Source organism: Zootoca vivipara, chromosome 5, assembly GCF_965207765.1.
Source record: "Zootoca vivipara chromosome 5, rZooViv2.hap1.1, whole genome shotgun sequence".
In the NCBI taxonomy this organism is placed as follows: domain Eukaryota; kingdom Metazoa; phylum Chordata; class Lepidosauria; order Squamata; family Lacertidae; genus Zootoca; species Zootoca vivipara.
Genome location: NC_142588.1, coordinates 84819860 through 84838602, shown reverse-complemented (window position 1 = coordinate 84838602; position 18743 = coordinate 84819860). Strand labels below are relative to the sequence as shown.

General features: G+C 43.5%; 1 protein-coding gene across 4 annotated transcripts in view; it reads right to left on the bottom strand.

Moving 5' to 3' along the window:
* The window catches only part of NAALADL2 (N-acetylated alpha-linked acidic dipeptidase like 2), a 784863-nt gene that overhangs the window by 378556 nt on the left and 387564 nt on the right, over positions 1-18743 (bottom strand). The window lies entirely within an intron of this gene.

Genomic DNA, 18743 nt, shown 5'->3' with positions numbered 1-18743 from the left:
TTATGAATCTGAGAGCTCACCCACACCTCTGCTCGCCCCATGCCTAGAGAGCGTTAGTAGTCCAAGTGGTTTTCTGCTTGCCCCATGCTTTCTAGACATGATTCCAAATGGTTTTGCCTCCCCCCCCCGCTTTCTCCTGAAAAAATCCACTCTTTAGTGCTAAATTAGAGTAAATGTTGATCCAGGGAAAACTCAGTTGGTTTTCTCTGTGGGTTTTCCTGGGTGAAAGCAGCAGTGCAAATGGAAGTGAGGATGAGCCCCAACTAAGGTCCCACTGTCTTGTCATAGAAACATAGAATCATAGAGTTGGAAGAGACCACAAGGGCCATCCAGTCCAACCCCCTGCCAAGCAGGAAACACCATCAAAGCATTCTTGACATATGCCTGTCAAGCCTCTGCTTAAAGACCTCCAAAGAAGGAGACTCCACCACACTCCTTGGTAGCAAATTCCACTGCCGAACAGCTCTTACTGTCAGGAAGTTCTTCCTAATGTTTAGGTGGAATCTTCTTTCTTGTAGTTTGAATCCATTGCTCCATGTCCGCTTCTCTGGAGCAGCAGAAAACAATCTTTCTCCCTCCTCCATATGACATCCTTTCATATATTTGAACATGGCTATCATATCACCCCTTAACCTTCTCTTCTCCAGGCTAAACATACCCAGCTCCCTAAGCCGTTCCTCATAAGGCATCGTTTCCAGGCCTTTGATCATTTTGGTTGTCCTCTTCTGGACACATTCCAGCTTGTCAGTATCCTTCTTGAACTTTGGTGCCCAGAACTGGACACAGTACTCCAGGTGAGGTCTGACCAGAGCAGAATACAGTGGTACTATTACTTCCCTAGATCTAGATGCTATTCTATTGTATCTGGTCCCCTTCAAACGTTTTTGGACTCTAACTCCCATCAGCCCTGGCAGGCATGACCAATGACGCAAGTTGTTGCTTCTAGTGCTTCTCAGTAAAAAGAATGATTCAGGGAGGATAAAAAAGCATTTTACCAGTCATCTACCCAAGTAAGGAAGTGCTGGCTTATGTTGAAACTTCCAGGGTGACATTTTGTTCTCTTTAATTGGTCAACAAAAGCCTTCCATCTGGACAGAATGCTTTATTCGTTACCTGTATATAAATGCACAGTTCTTGAATGTCTCGTTAATTTACTTGGAATTTGTCCTGCTGATCTGATTTAATCTCCTCCAGTTACTTGTTGGGTTCCCCCCCTCGTTCTTCTCTCTCCCATTTTAAATGAATCAAAGTCACTGCCTGGTTGGTATTCTTAGCAAAATGGTTTTCTTTAATGGCAAAGTATGACAGTGGCAGTTCCAGGCATATTTCTATCTCAACACGCGCACCCTCGAAGTAGAACTCTGACCTCTAATCTAAACATTCAAAGTCAATTCCCTACAAATCATTTTCTAAACTGACTGCAGGGACGAGACATCGTTTTCATTCATACTTTGACAATAGACATTCCATCACATAAGCAGCGGCAATTTAACGCTTTTCAAACAGCAGACAGACCCATCAATTAGAATGAAATGCAGATACAGATATTAACTCCTCAATGTGACGGGTATCTGACTGACACCCACATTGCGGCCTCCTCCCACTCCCTGTTACACATTAATAAATTTTCTTTATCTAAGATCCATCTTCCAGATAGCGTTTTCTGGGTCACATATTGGATGAACCTGCTTATATGCGGCAGCACAGAGAGGGAGTTGAGCAATCATATTTGAAAAGTGGAGAAAGGAGATTACAAAATACTCCAAAATGCAGATACAGCCCACTGTATGTTAACGAGAGATAGAAAGAGAGAAAGGGCACCCTATCTAGATATACACTGCTCCTAATTTGCAAATCCTATTTCCTCACAAAGGATTAGCCATTTGGAGGTCCTGGCCCACTGACGGTGCCCCAAATGACATTGCTAATAGACTTGCCACAACGCTTCAATGATAACATGTTTTGTAAGCCTAGCACACACTCTTAGTTGCTCTCATGTCCAGTTGCTGTTGCTCATAAAGTGGTTCTATCAACACTGCAAACATCTGGGCTCTACCATAGCTGCCAAGTACCCCGTATTTCCCGGGAAACCCCCATTTTCCCTTACCGTTTCCCAGAGGTCTCCCGTTCCAGCTCCTCTCCCGTTAATTTCCCTTATTTTGGTTCCTGTTGGCGGCCATTTTTCTGGTGCCACTTTGCCCATCCATGGGCACCAGAAAATGGCCGCCGCCGGTGTTGGAAGTCGCGTCTACGCATGTCCGGAAGTGTGTAGACACAACTTCTGGTGTCGCTTTGCCCATCTATGGGCACCGAAAATGGCCAGCGCCGACACCGGAAGTTGAATCTACGCACTTCCAGACATGTGTAGACGTGACTTCCAGTGCTGGCGCTGACCATTTTCTGGTGCCCATAGATGGGCAAAGCGACACTGGAAGTTGCGTCTACGCACTTCCGGACATGCGTAGACACAACTTCCGGCGCCAGTGCTGGCCATTTTCGGTGCCCATAGATGGGCAAAGCGACACCCATCGCGGCTGCCGCTCCCGGATTTCTCCGCAAGAGACTTGGCAGGTATGGGGCTCTACCAGTGTTAGGAGACATACGCCAGAAAAAAATAATCACCTAATGTTATTGTAATTGCCATCACCCTAGAGTCCAGCAGTGAGCAGGTCACTGAATCAGAGGCAGAGGTGGTGAACCAGGTTTGGCTTTAAGCATGATAGTGGTGATCAGGGACTCATTGAATCCAAGGCTAGCAAGCAGGAAGTGGTTGAGCTAGACCCCACGGTGCCAGGGCCTATATGGCTTGGTACTACATTAACCTCACAGTTGGATTACTACAATGTGCTCTATGTTGGGCTACCCTTGGAGTTGGTCCGGAGGTTGCAGCTGGTGCAGAATGTGGCAGCTAGGTTGCTTGTGGGGCCAAACTTCTGCCAGCATAAAACACCTTCCTTGTAGAAGTTGCACGGGCTGCCAATCTGCTACCTGGCCAAATTCAAGGTGATGGTACTAAAGCTCTATACAAGGTACTTGAGTGGTGGTTGTGGACCAGATCCAGACACTCTTGAAGGAAACTGATTTTCTAGATCCATCTCCATTGGAGTTTAGGCCCAGTTTTGGCACAGAAACTGCTTTGGTTGGGAGAGAGATGGGGGAAATGTGTTTATGTTAATTCTCCTCAACCTCTCATTGACTTTCAATAAACATTGACTATGGCAGGCATCCCCAAACTTCGGCCCTCCAGATGTTTTGGACTACAATTCCCATCTTCCCTGACCACTGGTCCTGTTAGCTAGGGATCATGGGAGTTGTAGGCCAAAACATCTGGAGGGCCGAAGTTTGGGGATCCCTGGACTATGGTATCCTTCCAGAGCAGCTATCCAAGTTGGGGGTGGGTGGCAGTGGTTCCAGACCTACTTGGATGGTTGTTTCTAAAGGATGATGTTTGGGGCATGCTCTTCAGCCCTGTGGAGCCTTCAATGTGGGGTTCTTGAAGTCTTGATTTTATCCCACGTGCTGTTTAACATCTACATGAAACTGCAGAGTGGGGTCATCCAGAGTTTTGGAGTATGTTGTCAGCAACATGCTGATGACACACAGTTCCAGTTTTCCTTTATGTCTGCAGGTGAGGCAGTGTATATACTGAACTGATGTCTTGTCTTAGTAATGGACTGAATGAGAGCCAACAAACAGAAGCTCAATCCGGACGAGACTGTGGCACTGTTAGTGGATGGTTCCCTAGATCGGATGGATGGGAGGTTGCCTGTTCTTGATGGAGTTACACTCCCTCTGAAGGAGCAGGTAAACTGTTTGGGGGTGCTTCTGGACCCTTTGCTGTCACTTGAGGCTCAGTGACCTATCTGGACAGGGATAACCTAACTTCTGTCGTCTATGCTATGGTAACCCATAGGTTAGATTACTGCAATGGGGCTGCCTCTGGTGGTGGTTCAGAAACTTCAGCTGGTGCAGAATTCAGCGGGCGGGTTGCTCATCGGAGCAAGACACTGATCCTGGTCCAACTGCACTGGCTGCCAATTGGTTTCTGGGCTGAATTCAAAGTGCTGGTTTTGATCTATAAAGCCTTAAATGGCTCAGGACTGCAATAACTAAAGGGACGCATCTCCCCATATGAACTGACCTGCTTTATATTCCTATAGTAAACATATTCTTATAGTAGAATCTCCAAGCCATACAAGAATGACCTAGTTAACAGGAACCAATAGTTTTCAGGTGCTTTATAAATCATTTATGTAGAGTTTATGTGGATTAAATAGAGCACTGGAAACATCAATTTGCAAACGGCCCCATCTGTGCTATACATTTAAAGCAGTATCATAATAATTTAAGCAGCCGTGGTTTCCCCCAAAGAATATTGGGAACTGTAGTTGCTTAAGGGTTCTTAGAGTTGCAACGAGACACTTATTTTCCTCGCATAACTAGAATTACCAGAGTTCCCTTTTACAGGGATCCAGCGACAATCTGGGATAGCTCAGCCGATAGAGCATGAGACTCTTAATCTCAGGGTCATGAGTTCGAGCCCCATGTTGGGCAAAAGATTCCTGCATTGGCGGGTGGACTAGATGACCCTCCGTGGAACTTCCCACTTTGCAATTCTATGATTCTATTGTTAATTCACTCTATGAACTGAAGCTCTTTGAAAGGGAACCAGGATTTTTCGAAACCACTCTCAGCACCTTTAACACATGACAGTTCCCAGAATTCTTTGGGGGAAGCCAAGACTGTTTAAAGTGGTATGGTGTTTAAATGTGTTTTTTAACAGATGGAGCCAAAAAGTAGTACCACGGTTATGTGAAATAGCACCCTGGCCATCATGTGTTTTCTATCCAGTCAGCTGCAAAGCACAGAAGTCCTTGACATAGCTGCCAAGTCTCCTGTTTTCCCCGGGAAACCCCCGTTTTTCCAGCTGTCCCTAGCCGAAAAAACGGATTTTTTTGTTTTTCCCCGGTTTATTCTGGCGTGGCGGCCATTTTGGAACTGGGCGGAGCATGCTCAGAAGCGACTTTTGATGCTGCTCTGCCCAGTTCCAAAATGGCTGCAGCGCGACTTCTGGTGCGGCAGCCATTTTGGAACTGGGCACAGCAGCATCAAAAGTCACTTCTGAGCATGCTCCGCCCAGTTCCAAAATGGCCGCCACGCTACTTCCGGTATGCTACTTCCGGTCCGGTCCCTTATGTTTCAGAGAGGAACTTGGCAGGTATGGTCCTTGATCACCCAGATGCCAATATTTGTGTGGATTGCCTCCACTTAAAACAGCAGTAAGGAACGGGTATCCCTCAAGCTGTTGTTTACTGACAAGTCACATTATCTCTGACCATTGGCCATGCTGGCTGAATCTGATGGGACTTGTTGTCCAGTGAGATTCAAGGAGGGCCGCAGGTTACACACTACTATTTCAAAAAGCATAACATGACACCACATGGAATGTATAGACAGCCCTCCGAAACAATGTTTTGCGTACATGCTACAGCAAAAGCAAGCCAAACATGGAAGGCTCTAAGATGCTTATTTTTATGGCACTGGAAGTAAGAAGTCAGCATTCCCTCACAGCTGCCTTCATACTAGTCTGCATATAAAACAGAACGCAGCGGCAGCATGTCAAATCAAATGGTTGTAAGTGCTGACTCTTAGCAAAACAAAAGCAAAAAATAAAACAACACACACAAACAAACAAACACAGAAGCCAACGCATATCAAAAGCGTCCAAGCACTCTGCATTTACAACAGTTTTAAAGGAATATTATTGGTCAGGAGGATGCATGCTAATCAAGAATGCTTAAGTATCTGTCCACGTAAGCATATCATAAAAATGGTATAAAATTGCATTTAATGGCTGCTCCTCTGAATAAGCAATAACCATTTTTCTATGTTGCATATCGCAGCTATTTCCCACTGAAAGGGAGTACTCAAAGGAGGGTTTTTTCCTCCTTTAATTGGAAAGGGTTCTCTAAATAAGATCAAGATTTCCTAAGGAGCATTCATTTTCTCATGGGAAATTCCTGCACTAACAAAAACGCTTTCAGGAGAGCTTCACAATTGTGTAGATACAGAATAGGACCTACATTAGGCAGACTGAGATGGTAGGATAAAAGGGCACTGGGGGTCTTTTCCAGTGAGTTAATTCATTACAGCACAGTGGTACCTCGGTTTATGAACACAATTGGTTCATAAACTGAAGCGTTCATAAACTGAAGTGAACTTTCCCATTGAAAGTAATGGAAAGTGAATTAATCCGTTCCAGACGGTCCGCGGAGTAAGTGTTCATAAACTGAAGCGAACTTTCCCATTGAAAGTAATGGAAAGTGGATTAATCCGTTCCAGACGGGTCCGCGGAGTACTCAACCTGAAGCGTACTTAGCCTGAAACATGGGTGTAATTGGTTCCAGAAGTCTGTTAATAAACTGAAGCGTTCATAAACTGAAGTGAACTTTCCCATTGAAAGTAATGGAAAGTGAATTAATCCGTTCCAGACGGTCCGCGGAGTAAGTGTTCATAAACTGAAGCGAACTTTCCCATTGAAAGTAATGGAAAGTGAATTAATCCGTTCCAGACGGTCCGCGGAGTAAGTGTTCATGAACTGAAGCGAACTTTCCCATTGAAAGTAATGGAAAGTGAATTAATCCGTTCCAGATGGGTCCGCGGCGTTCGTAAACCGAAAATTCATAAACCAAGGTGTTCATAAACCGAGGTTCCACTGTATTACAACATTTCCCCCCACCAAAGAAACACCTGTGTGTTTGTAATATTCTGTTGGGAGCCACCCAGTGTGGCCCAGCCAGATGGGTTGTTGTTGTTGTTGTTGTTGTTGTTGTTGTTGTTGTTGTTGTTGTTGTTAACGAACTACAGTTCCTGAGATTCTTTGGGGGAAGCCATGACTGTTCAGGTCATTTAATAATGCTTTAAATGTAAAGTATGAATGTGACATTTGACTATGGACCTTAGCCATTCCACCTCAGGCAGCGAAATGACTCAGGTCGGTCCTGGATGGGCATTTACAAAGCCTCTCTGAGAAATGTCACTATTTGTGCATCTTTATTAGTCGGCTAATAAAACTGATTTCTCTAAGTGAAATACAGCATTAAACAAACACGCCAAAATACGATCAGCTCAACCCTAAAATCCAAGCCAGAGTGAGAAAGCAATGCAAATTGTATTATTATTTATTTATAAAAAGTATTTCCATGCCACCAAATCACAAAATATCAAGCTGGCCATGTAAGCAAGCATACCGTTTAACACATACAAAGACTGAAATCACCTCATAAGGGCGAAAAAATAAACCACCATTGGCATGCTTTGTGTCACCTCACATCAAAAGGAGTATTCTAGAACTGGAAAAGGTTCAACCCAAATTATCAAAGGAATGGAGTGACCCCCCACCCCACCCCGGTGAAGAAAGGTCTTTTTAATTTAGATAAAAGCGAAGAGGTGACATGATAGAAGTCTATAAAATTATTCATAGCATGGAGAAAGCGGATAGAGAAAAGTTTCAATCCCTTTCACGTAACAGCTAAATGTTGGAAGATTCGCGACAGATAAAAGAGAGCGCTTCTTCATGCAGTGCGTAGTTAAACTGTGGAACTCTCTCCCACTGGAAGCTGTGATGGCCAACAACTTGGACGGCTTTAAATTTGACAAATTCATGGAGGGCAAAGGTATCAATGGCTCCTAGCGATCCATTCCCACCCATGGGAGGAAGGACAGAGATGCTATCTAAACACATGGATATACCGTAGGTTATTTTAAATTTCGGGGATTTGCAAAAGCTGAGGTTGTGCAAAGGAGACAAAGTACTACTTGTGGTGTTCCCCTGCCCCCCCCCAAAAAAACTACTGTCAGAATACATTAAAAATATATCTAAATTTTAACTCTAATCGACAAAATTTATGTTTTCTTAATTTTGAAGCCATTGTGTGCCGGTAGTGATCATTTTCTTTATTTCGTGATCTACAGGCATGCATGATATCCACACATGACTAACGCAAGCCACACTTGTGCCCCATTAGACAATATATTTCTCAGTGAGTACTGGTGTGTGACAGCTGAAGTAGGTACAGCAGGTTGCTATGACAACTGCTGTGGGTGGAAACTAAGGCAAGTATATTTATTTTCACAATGTATGTGCATACACAAGCATGCATCCTAAATGCATAACCCCCATTAGGATGCGTGTGAAGAGCCTGGCATCTTGCTAAATGCTCTCTTTCGGCAGATGTTACACCCGTGGAAGTAGACAAAATGTATTTAAGTGGATCTGTATTGACAATTATAGAAACTCGGTTGTTTGAAGTGGCTTTCTCATGGCCGCATTGATTTTCCTGTGAAGTGTGTTCTTCCTTCCATCCATGAATCCTTCTCAGGGCTTCAGTTCAAACACTTCAGGTTCAGTCTATTCTTGTGGTTTCTTTTTTAAATCTGACCTGGGAAGGAAACCTCGTACAGACAAAGAGGATGTGCGCTGTTGATAGGAAAGGGAGAGACTGGACAAGTTGTGGGCTGAGGTCCAGAATGTCAAGGGTGATACAGAATATCAGATATTTGACTCCAGATTCCTATTATTATTTACTAGCAGCCTCATAACCCGGCGTCGCTGAGGAATTAAAAGAAACCCAAAAACTCAGTGCAGTTTTGAAAGCTTCCGTCGGCCATCTTAATTGAAAATGGTGTCCGAATGTATGCTAACGTAGACAAAAACTGCTTGTTATGCAATGGCTGGTTAAAGTCAGTGAAGTTCTTGAAGGTTTTAGTCCACCATCTTGATTCTAAAGAGAATCAAACTGTATGCAGAGATAGAAAGAAAAAGAAAATCCCCGCTCCTTAAAAAAAGCTCTGAGAGGTTCAGTCCACCATCTTGATTCAAAATGGGATTCAACAACAGCAGCAACAAAACCTGCTCTTTTATTTCATGCTCTATCTAGGGAAGCTCACCTGGCGTCTTCATTAAATATCTTTAGGCGCCAAGCGAAAATGTTTCTCTGTAACTAGGCCTTTGGTTGATTGAACAAGCTATGACTTTTTAAATGTGGTGGTGGGTGGTGGTGGTGGGGTTTATTGGTTGGTTTTATTATGTATTTTGTATTTTTATGTTGTGAACTGCCCTGCGATCTTCGGATGAAGGACAATATACAAATTTAATAAATGAGAAGAAGAAGAAGAAGAAGAAGAAGAAGAAGAAGAAGAAGAAGAAGAAGAAGAAGAAGCGTTGTGCAAAATGTGCTTAAAATATTTTAAGAAGTGTCGTAACGCATAGCGAACCAACAGACTGCTTTCCAAAATATATAGCAAATATTTAGCCACCTCAGATTTGGTGACCTCAGCAAGAACATTGAAATCCCCCAAGACCAACAACCAGAGCTCCCCCCCCCCCCAGCCAGAAATCCCCAGAGCTCAGTTCCGGCACCTCTCAGGTGGGCACCATTGCCATTCTAGGAGAACAAGGGAGAAGTTCATGGTGAGTTCTGGCACATCTTTTTCTAGAAAAATACAACTGCCAACAACCTAGCCGTTTTCAACACCGCAGCCGAGACCCCCACAGTCAGCTCAGGCAAGGAAGACTGCTAAGTAGTAAGTAAACCAGTAGAATCCTTAATCTGTCCTGAATGCCCAGCGTAAGGCACAAACACTCTAGAAGACTGAGAGATTGAATTCCCACTACGTACAGTGATCCCACTCCCGGATCCTCAGGCCTGCTCTGATGCTGCAGCAAATACCCGGGGGGGGGGGGGGGGGGCTAAGACTTCACCTTGCTCACCCTACCAAGTCTTGGCAATATAAGTCAGGTCAGCCTTCTCATGCACAATCAAAATTTGGATTGGGGAGAACTCATTTAAAATAAATTCTGTATGTGCTCAGAGATACTAAAGAAAAGATACCAGAGGCAATGGATATTTCATTACAATCTCCCCACACCCTCTCTTCTATTAATTAAAATTGATCAAGGCAGCTTGCAATGTAACAAATAATTAAAATAATAAAATCCTGGCTAATTGTAAAGGAAGACGAACCAATTAAAAACTAATGCATTCAGGAGATTAAAAAACTTCACACCTTAGTTTGTTAAATGGCTGCAAATATTTATCTTAGCACAGCAATGGAAAACCATCAATGAGGCTACCAGTGGTGTCCTTAGGTAAATTTAGGCCCAGGAGTTAATGGTCCTATAGGAGGCTCTCTTAGTATCAAAATATGATAAATTTGCCCTCATGTTTTGTGGGGGTCCTCCTGCTCATCCAGTTAAGTGGAGCCATGGGCTTCTATCCCAAATTGGTACCCAGACCACACCACTGGCCAACACTGACATTTGCAACAGGATTCAGAATGTTGCAAAGGGAAGCAGTTTGATCTTTTTCTATCCTTCCTTTTTTTAAAAAGAAAGAATGAAATTTTCTTATTAAAACAGCCACAACAGCTAATCTTGATGGGAAGGAAAACAATCAATCAGCCAGCAGTCCACCCAGTGTCAAAACTAATCTGATTCCCTTTATCATTTCTAAGGAGATCCTGTGCAGCAATGCAATGTCCTTTCCTCAAAATTATCCTGACCTCCAGCTCACAAATCTCTTCACCAGAGTATAAACAAAGCAAACTCGCTGTGATCTAAATAGGAGGGCATGTTTGGAAAAGGTGAAGCAAAACTGTTAATTAAATTATTATTATTATTCCTTGTAAGTTTCACCTTTGTTCAGAAAAGTGATCAGGGTTACTCATACATGCACGCTTCTGCCTGTGGGTTCTTTGTTGCCTCCTTAACTGTGCTCAAAATTTCCAGGTCGGTGTGTGTGTGTGTGTGTGGAAATGCCCTCTTGTGATGTCCCCTTGGGGGTATAATTGAGAGCAGTCAAGGTGTAGTTTGTGGATTTCATCCACAAACATACAAGGACCACAAATTGCTCCTAAACTCAACTGATCAATTCAACTTACGGTTCAGGACAAATATACAGTACCTAACCTGAGACATCACCTTATGACCTTTTTTTTGGCGTTTTTATCTTTAAAACACATCACAGTTATCCTTCTCCATCAGAAATATACACAAAAGAGATACTGAAGTGTTGGAAATAAAGTAAAGCTGTATAATGAAGTATTGAGACTACCCTCCACCCCAACATGGGTCCTCTACATTTCTGTATTAACTGCATATTAAATAATATCTCATTTTTATTTATCCATTATTTCCATAAGTTATGTCACATTGCCGGAGTCATTCAAGCCCTGCCAAAGATTTCTGGTGTTTACAGTGATCTTTTAGGTTTTGTCTATATTTGTCCCGCTCGCTGTTAAACTTTTGGTCATGATTATTCCTAATTTTCCCTGTTAATCTTGAATAATTTCATCTGCCATTACATTTTTCTCAGTATATTATCTCCTTTCCAGCATTGGGCTATTAACCCAATCATTATTTTACTTACAGGTAGGTAGCCGTGTTGGTCTGAGTGGAAGCAAAATAAAAAAATTCCTTCAGTAGCACCTTAAAGACCAACTAAGTTTATATTTTGGTATGAGCTTTTGTGTGCATGCACACTTCAGATACACTAGAAACAGAAGTGTCAGACCCTATATATATACAGAGGGTGGTGGGGGTGGGTGGGAATGGGTGATGGGCTGATGGGAGTGGTAAACCTGTAGATGGCTGTTAATGGCTGCTGATGGCTGCAATTAGTCCTGGGCTGAGGTGCTAAAGAAAGCTTGATCATGCATAATGAGATAAGAATCCGATGTCTCTATTCATCCCAGGTGCTTCCATGGTTTTAAGCTTGGTAATGATTTCCAATTCAGCAACTTCTCTTTCCAGTCTGTTCCTGAAATTTCTCTGTAATAAAACAGCTGCTTTGAGATCTTGTATAGAATGTCCTGGGAGATTGAAGTGTTCTCCTACTGGTTTTTCAGTCTTATGGTTCCTGATGTCAGATTTATGTCCATTTATCCTTTGGCGTAGGGTTTGGCCTGTTTGTCCAATATAGAGAGCTGAAGGGCACCGTTGGCATTTGATGGCATACACAATGTTAGAATTTGATGGCATACACAATGTTAGAATCGGATTCTTATATAGGGTCTGACACTTCTGTTTCTAGTGTATCTGAAGAAGTGTGCATGCACACGAAAGCTCATACCAAAATATAAACTTAGTTGGTCTTTAAGGTGCTACTGAAGGAATTTTTTTTATTATTTTACTTGTTATTTGTATTATATTTACTATTTTTAATTAGGTTTTGTAATTTTGGATTATGTGGAATGCTTTATTTAAGTGGATGTAGCAACCGAGTAATTTCGTTGTTCCCGCAAGGGGACAATGACAATAAAGATATCTTATCTTATCTTATTAACATTCTCACGGCCATGGTTGCATGACGTGTGTGTGTGTGTGTGTGCGTGCGTGTGTGTGTGTGTGTGCGTGCAGGGCCGGCTCTACATAGACCCCCGGTGGCGCAGTGCACCATGGCGGGGGGCTGGTAAGCTGGGCGCCGACCTGGCAAGGAGGGTGCCGCGCGGCGAAGTCGCGCGGAAACCAATTGCGCCCTGCGAGGGCGGGGCGGGCGGCGGAGCGATCTCCGCCCCTCAGCACCAGGGCGCGCAATCTGCTCAAGACGGCCCTGTGTGTGTGTGTGTGTGTGTGTGTGTGTGTGTGTGTGTGTAGAAAATGTCCACCACATCCAAAAGCCCAGAAGTTTCCACCCCAAAATTTAAATAGGGGCTATTCAGCATGGCTGTAAAAACACCAGGTCTAATGAACCCAGATTCTTATTTCTGTGCTCCTCACCAGTCTACGTCTTCAAACAAGGCCCCCTCTTCCACGTGGCAATTAAAATGCAAAATGACATTTCATTTTTCAAGATATATATCTTCCCACCCACGCTTGCACATATGTAGAGAGGCACAATAGCTTCCATTTAGGTGAGGTGCTCATGGCTCCTCGTTAGACAAATGCATCCCGAAATTAAAAACGACAAAGGGAAAATTGCACATTTGAAGCATTTTAAATATAGCTAATCATCAAAGGCAGCGGCAAGGATTCTTGCTTAAAGTGCCTGGCAGCGGAGAAGTGGGCAAGAGAGAAGAAACAGACTAACAATCATGTTTAGTGGCTTTGGCATATAAAATTTATTTCCATTAGTGGGAGATGGCAGTCCCCAGGCCAGAGACCCCGGTCCATGAACCGTGTTAATCACCTGGTATGAGCATTCACTGTATACTCTCGAGACAGCAGCAAACTGTAAGAGTACGGCAGAGCAAGCAGATTGGCAGTTTGCTAACAACCGCTCTGTGCTTGACTTGTAACCCTTGGAGTGCATTAACGCGGTGGGTTTCATGAACCATTGAAAGAAACGAGGCATCCTTTACTTTGTTAATATGCAGGCACAGCCTATGACTCAAGTTGTGTAACCACGATAGGTACATCATAAATATCATGATACGGAATGTTATTTCCCCCCAACTCTTCTCTCCCTGCCTTCTTTCCCTCCGTGTCAGCAAGGGAAAATAAATCACAATGCCGATTATACATAATTCCTATGCAAGGGCCTTTATTGGTTCATACAGATATTCCCACAGGGATTAACTATCAGCTGAATCCATTCACAAGCCTCTTTCATCCCTTTTCTCATGCAAGGACATGCAGAGTCCTTAACATGGCACGGAAGCTGCTCCTCTTTCATGTCGCCCCCATCCCTCCATAAACAGCCTGCCAATTTAACAAAGCCTGCTCTGTACAACATAAGGATGTGGTCCGGCAAGGAGGTTTTGCTCAGCTAACAGAAACACATTTAATTGTTTGCTATTCAAAAAAAGGCAGCTGGCAGATACTACAAGGGGCAGAGATGGAGAGAGAGTTTTTGAGGGGGATTCAAAACAGCATTCATGAGCAAAGTTCCCCTCCTTTGTGCATTTGTAGTTGTGCAATAGAACCCCAGGCAGGGTAAATTAACAGATAAATAAATGTTGTTATGAGTTTTGGATGTGTGTATTAAGCTTGCAGTCCCATGGACTGCAAGAAGATCTAACCTATCCATTCTGAAGGAAATCAGCCCTGAGTGTTCATTGGAAGGAAAGATCTTGAAGCTGAGGCTCCAATACTTTGGCCACCTCATGAGAAGAGAAGACTCCCTGGAAAAGACCCTGATGGTGGGAAAGATTGAGGACACAAGGAGAAGGGGACGACAGAGGATGATATGGTTGGACAGTGTTCTTGAAGCCACCAACATGAGTCTGACCAAACTGCGGGAGGCAGTGGAAGACAGGAGTGCCTGGCATGCTCTGGTCCATGGGGTCACGAACTGTCGGACACAACTAAACAACAACATTAAACTGGTTGCCAGGCTCCCCTAATCCCTGGATCTAGGAAGTGTTAAAAGCTAATCAAACCTTCCAATTCTGGGAAATGGCCAGGCTGGCCTTCTGGTGAGCTTTAAGGAGAGCAAAGGAAGCAGCTTTGTGGGAAATGGGAAATGGACACGGGCCCTCCCTCAATTCGCAGGTAATAGTGGGAAGAACAAAAGCCAGACTTTAGAGTTGAGTTTTGGAGTGATGAAAACACAGCAAGCTGGAGAGAAGGTCAGAGCCACATTTTAGAGCAATGCGGGAGAAACAAAACCCCCTTGGGGTGGTAATGCTGTGAATCCGTCCATCACAGGCTGTATATATGTGTAAATAAACCATACATCATAATGACATCACGGTCTCCACTGTGCCTCATTCACAAAAGGAAACACAAACTCTGGTTAAGTGCCAGGAACCCCTGGAATCTCACACCATTTGGAGATCGGGGTGCTGTGCAACCATATGATACGAGGGCATGTATAAATCCAGATTCAGTAGACCATCCCAGAACTCCTGCATCTCCATTCACATAGCTAGTGATGGTTAATCCTTTAATGGGCCATGTAAGCTAAAAGAGCATCTCCTTTCACAGAAACCCATCCAGGCCCTCCACTCAATTATCATGTTCACCCATAATGCTAAGCCAAACTATGGTTTAACATGAACAAGCAAGCTGGTGCACAGAGAAAAAATCATGGTGGCTTCACTCATCTCCCAGTTCTCTGCTGATGTTCTACTGAGAGTCATAGTCTAGCTTCACATTACATTGCAATCCGAGCTTGTGGTTTGTCTCTTTCCAAATGCTTGTTTGGTTACAACTTGTGGTCAGTGTGTCAAAATAATATGATCATTTCCTGTGGTAAACAGAGCTCTTGGTTTGGCGACGTCTTTGGAAATACGTAACTCTGGAACAAAACATATACCTAGATTCCTATATGATTACGCTGATATTCTGGGAGATCAATTGAAGAAGCACAACCACGAGGGAAACAAATTTGAATAGATCTAAATTCTAATTAGCTGCCAATTAGCTACCTGGCTAAGTTCAAGGTGCTGGTACCAGTGCAAAAACAAAAAGAAACAAAACCCTATACAGCTTGAAACCAGGACAAGTACCATCTTTGCCATGTTTTTGGTGCCCATTGTCAATGTCCCTTTGCGGTTGTTTTCATCATGGTCTGTATCTGTATTGGACTTGAAATTCTGCCTGTTGTTAAATTGCTTCAGGGTGTTTTTAATGGAAAGCAACCCCTTCAATGAACATACTAACAAATAATGTTCTCTCTCTAAGTCCACCCCAAGCCCATGGCCCTTTGACATTTCGTGTCAAAAATGCAGATTTTGATATGAAAAAGTCAAAACGAGACAAACAAGACCAATGCTAGAATATATTTGAAACTAGCACACAGCAAGTTTTCTATGAAGTTGGGGCGGGGGGAGATTGAGGTCCAGGGTGTATAATGCAATATATATCCCAGGCTAATAAAACATTAAAAACTCAGTGACTGAACTGCAGTGAGAGAGTTGTGTCATTTTTGTTAAAATAAATGCCTTAGGAACCAAGGTGTGTTGCTGTAGCATCAAGAGTTAAATTTTTCATTCATGGAGCTTGTCGAACATCATGTTTAAACAACAGCAAACACTGAACTTACAAGCTCAGGTATATTTATAGTTTCCAGAGGAATTAAAACTATTAAGAAAGCTTCCATGCACTAGTTTTAAGTGTTCCACATAGCTTCAATGCTTTATTTATGAACAGGGACATTATTAAAAATAAAAGATCTCCAATGGCACATAAAAGTAATGCTGTTATGAGTTTAAATGTCAGGCAAATGGCATGAAAATGTAATATTCAGAGAGTCATAAAATAGAAGTAGTTATCTTAGGAGCATTACATTATCAGGGTACCACCCTAAACAACTGTGTTTATTATATTAATGCAAGCATAGTTATTACATCTGTGTCAATTGCAGATGTAATTCGTAATTCTTTCATTCTTTTTTTTTTCATGAAAGATTGGCACCTTGTTGAGGCAAAAGCTCAAGAACATAAGAAGAGTCTTGCTGGATCAGCAGACGGGCATAACTTGGATTGTGGGGGGGGGGGACGACAATCTGGCTTCTCACCAAAAAGATAACAACAAGGTTGGCATCAGATGAGCCCCTCTTGGAAGATATGTCAACAGGAGGGGGGCCTCCCCTAAGAAGGCTCTGCCTCCGGTCACCACCCACCTTATCTCAGATTGTGGCGGCACCTGGAGAAAAGCCTCAGAATATTACCTCAATACACAGAAAGGTTGGCATGAAAGCAGGTGTTCCTTCAGGCACCTGGGTCCTCAGCAGTAAAGGACTTTAAAGCTTAGCAGGATCACCTCTCCCAAGTGCTCAGGCAAGGTTCCCAAAATAAATAACAAAAGCAAGAGGAAGCAGCTACTTCATGGGCTGTAAACCTCAGATGCCAACCTATTAAAGCAGCCCTGGTGGCGATGAAGATGATTTCCATTTGTGAACCTCTATCTATCTGAAGATCCCTGGGGGTTGGACTTGATGAGCCTTGGGGTCCCTTCCAACTCAACAGTTTGTGATTCACAATATTCTCCCACATGACCTGGAGCTTCCAACATTGCTTGAGCATTGTGGGGAGAACCTACGCAACAACAGCTAAAGGTGAGTTATGACTGTTGGGGTATATGAGCCCATGGCCTCCTGGGTCATTGCCCTCACATCAGGCATGTGGAAGCAGTATCGACCTGAGGGCTTCATTTCCTCCTTCAAAGCCTTCTGGGGAGTAGGGTGGGGATGGGGTGACACATGTCAGTACACCCTCCAACATGTTGGAGCCAAAAACTGGGACATGTGTCTTCTGGGCCGGGAAAGTCACATGACCCACCTGATGGTATGGAGCCCCAAAACACATTTTGGGGGGGCTCTGGGAACTTTGGTGGGTGGTACCAGAGGCAAAAGTGGTCAGAGTAACAAATCTAAAATTTACCTCTAGGCTAGTTTCTACACAGATTCACACAATCCTCTCTAGCTTAGCAAGCAGGAGGCATTGACAGAGTTTAAGGACATATTCCAGCCAGGCAAGAACCCTCAAGGAGGGTACAAAGTATTTCCAGTGAGTTATGTGGGTTGCCTAGGTGTGTGGCCTGGACCAGACAGAGAGGTCTGGAGATCCATATTTGGCCACTGGGCCTCCGGTTGCTCAACCCTGCTCTCAGCCAATATACTTCGGGAGTCGTGTTTATTTCTTTTAAACTATGTTTAAAAAGTTATAGCTCCACCGTAAAAGAAATCCTCTCGTCTATGGTGAAGCCCACATAACTTGCAGAAATCAGTTTCACGAGGAGCCATCTCAAAACCTTACAGCATCCATTGCCAATCAGGTGCCATCCAGATGTTTCGGACGACAGCTTCCATCAGTCCTAATCAGCATTAACTGTAGCACCAGTGACTCATGGGAATGGTAGTTGGTGAAGACTGCTTGAAAGACAAGCCCACATGAGTCAGTTAAGACTTTCCAAATTAAAACACATTAAAAAAAGGAGGGAGACAACTGGTCAAAATTGTCTTATGCTGCCTCCAGTTCTGGAAGCCCTTATAAATTCAACTTCTCTTCTTATAGATAATAATTACATATTATAAATATAGGACATGGTTGTAGGCTCCTGTTTCACCCCCCCCCTTAATATTGCTCCTTTATGAAAATTTAAACCAAAATAATTGCAAGGGATGGAATTACCTATTTCTAACCCACCATCTGCTGCACGAAATAAACACCTCAATTATTCAGGTCGTAATTTATTTGCGAAATCCACAATGCCATCTCTTTCAACAGTGTGTAGAAAGGACGATTCTCCTTAATATTAAAGCCATTTCGACATCAACCATTTTGGCTCCCAAACAGTCAAATATTTTCCCAATTGGATAATCAAATAAAACAGGGGGGGCTGGGAGTTAAACTGGGATGTGCTGGTAGATCTCTAGGTAATCAGCATCAATTCACCAATGGATTTTGACTCCTAGTTGTTTGGAAATTAAACAAAGGGTCCACTGGTTTCTCTTTAAGGTTTCCAGACTCAAAAGAGAGCAGGGCAATGAAAGGCACAGAAGTCCCGTCTTCTATTGAGTCTGGCAACCCTAGCCTCATTCCATGCATGGATTACTCTAAAGTAGCTCCAATACTTTGGCCACCTCATGAGAAGAGAAGACTCCCTGGAAAAGACCCTGATGTTGGGAAAGATGGAGGGCACAAGGAGAAGGGGACGACAGAGGACGAGATGGTTGGACAGTGTTCTTGAAGCCACCAACATGAGTCTGACCAAACTGCAGGAGGCAGTGGAAGACAGGAGTGCCTGGCGTGCTCTGGTCCATGGGGTCACGGACTGTCAGACACAACTAAATGACTAA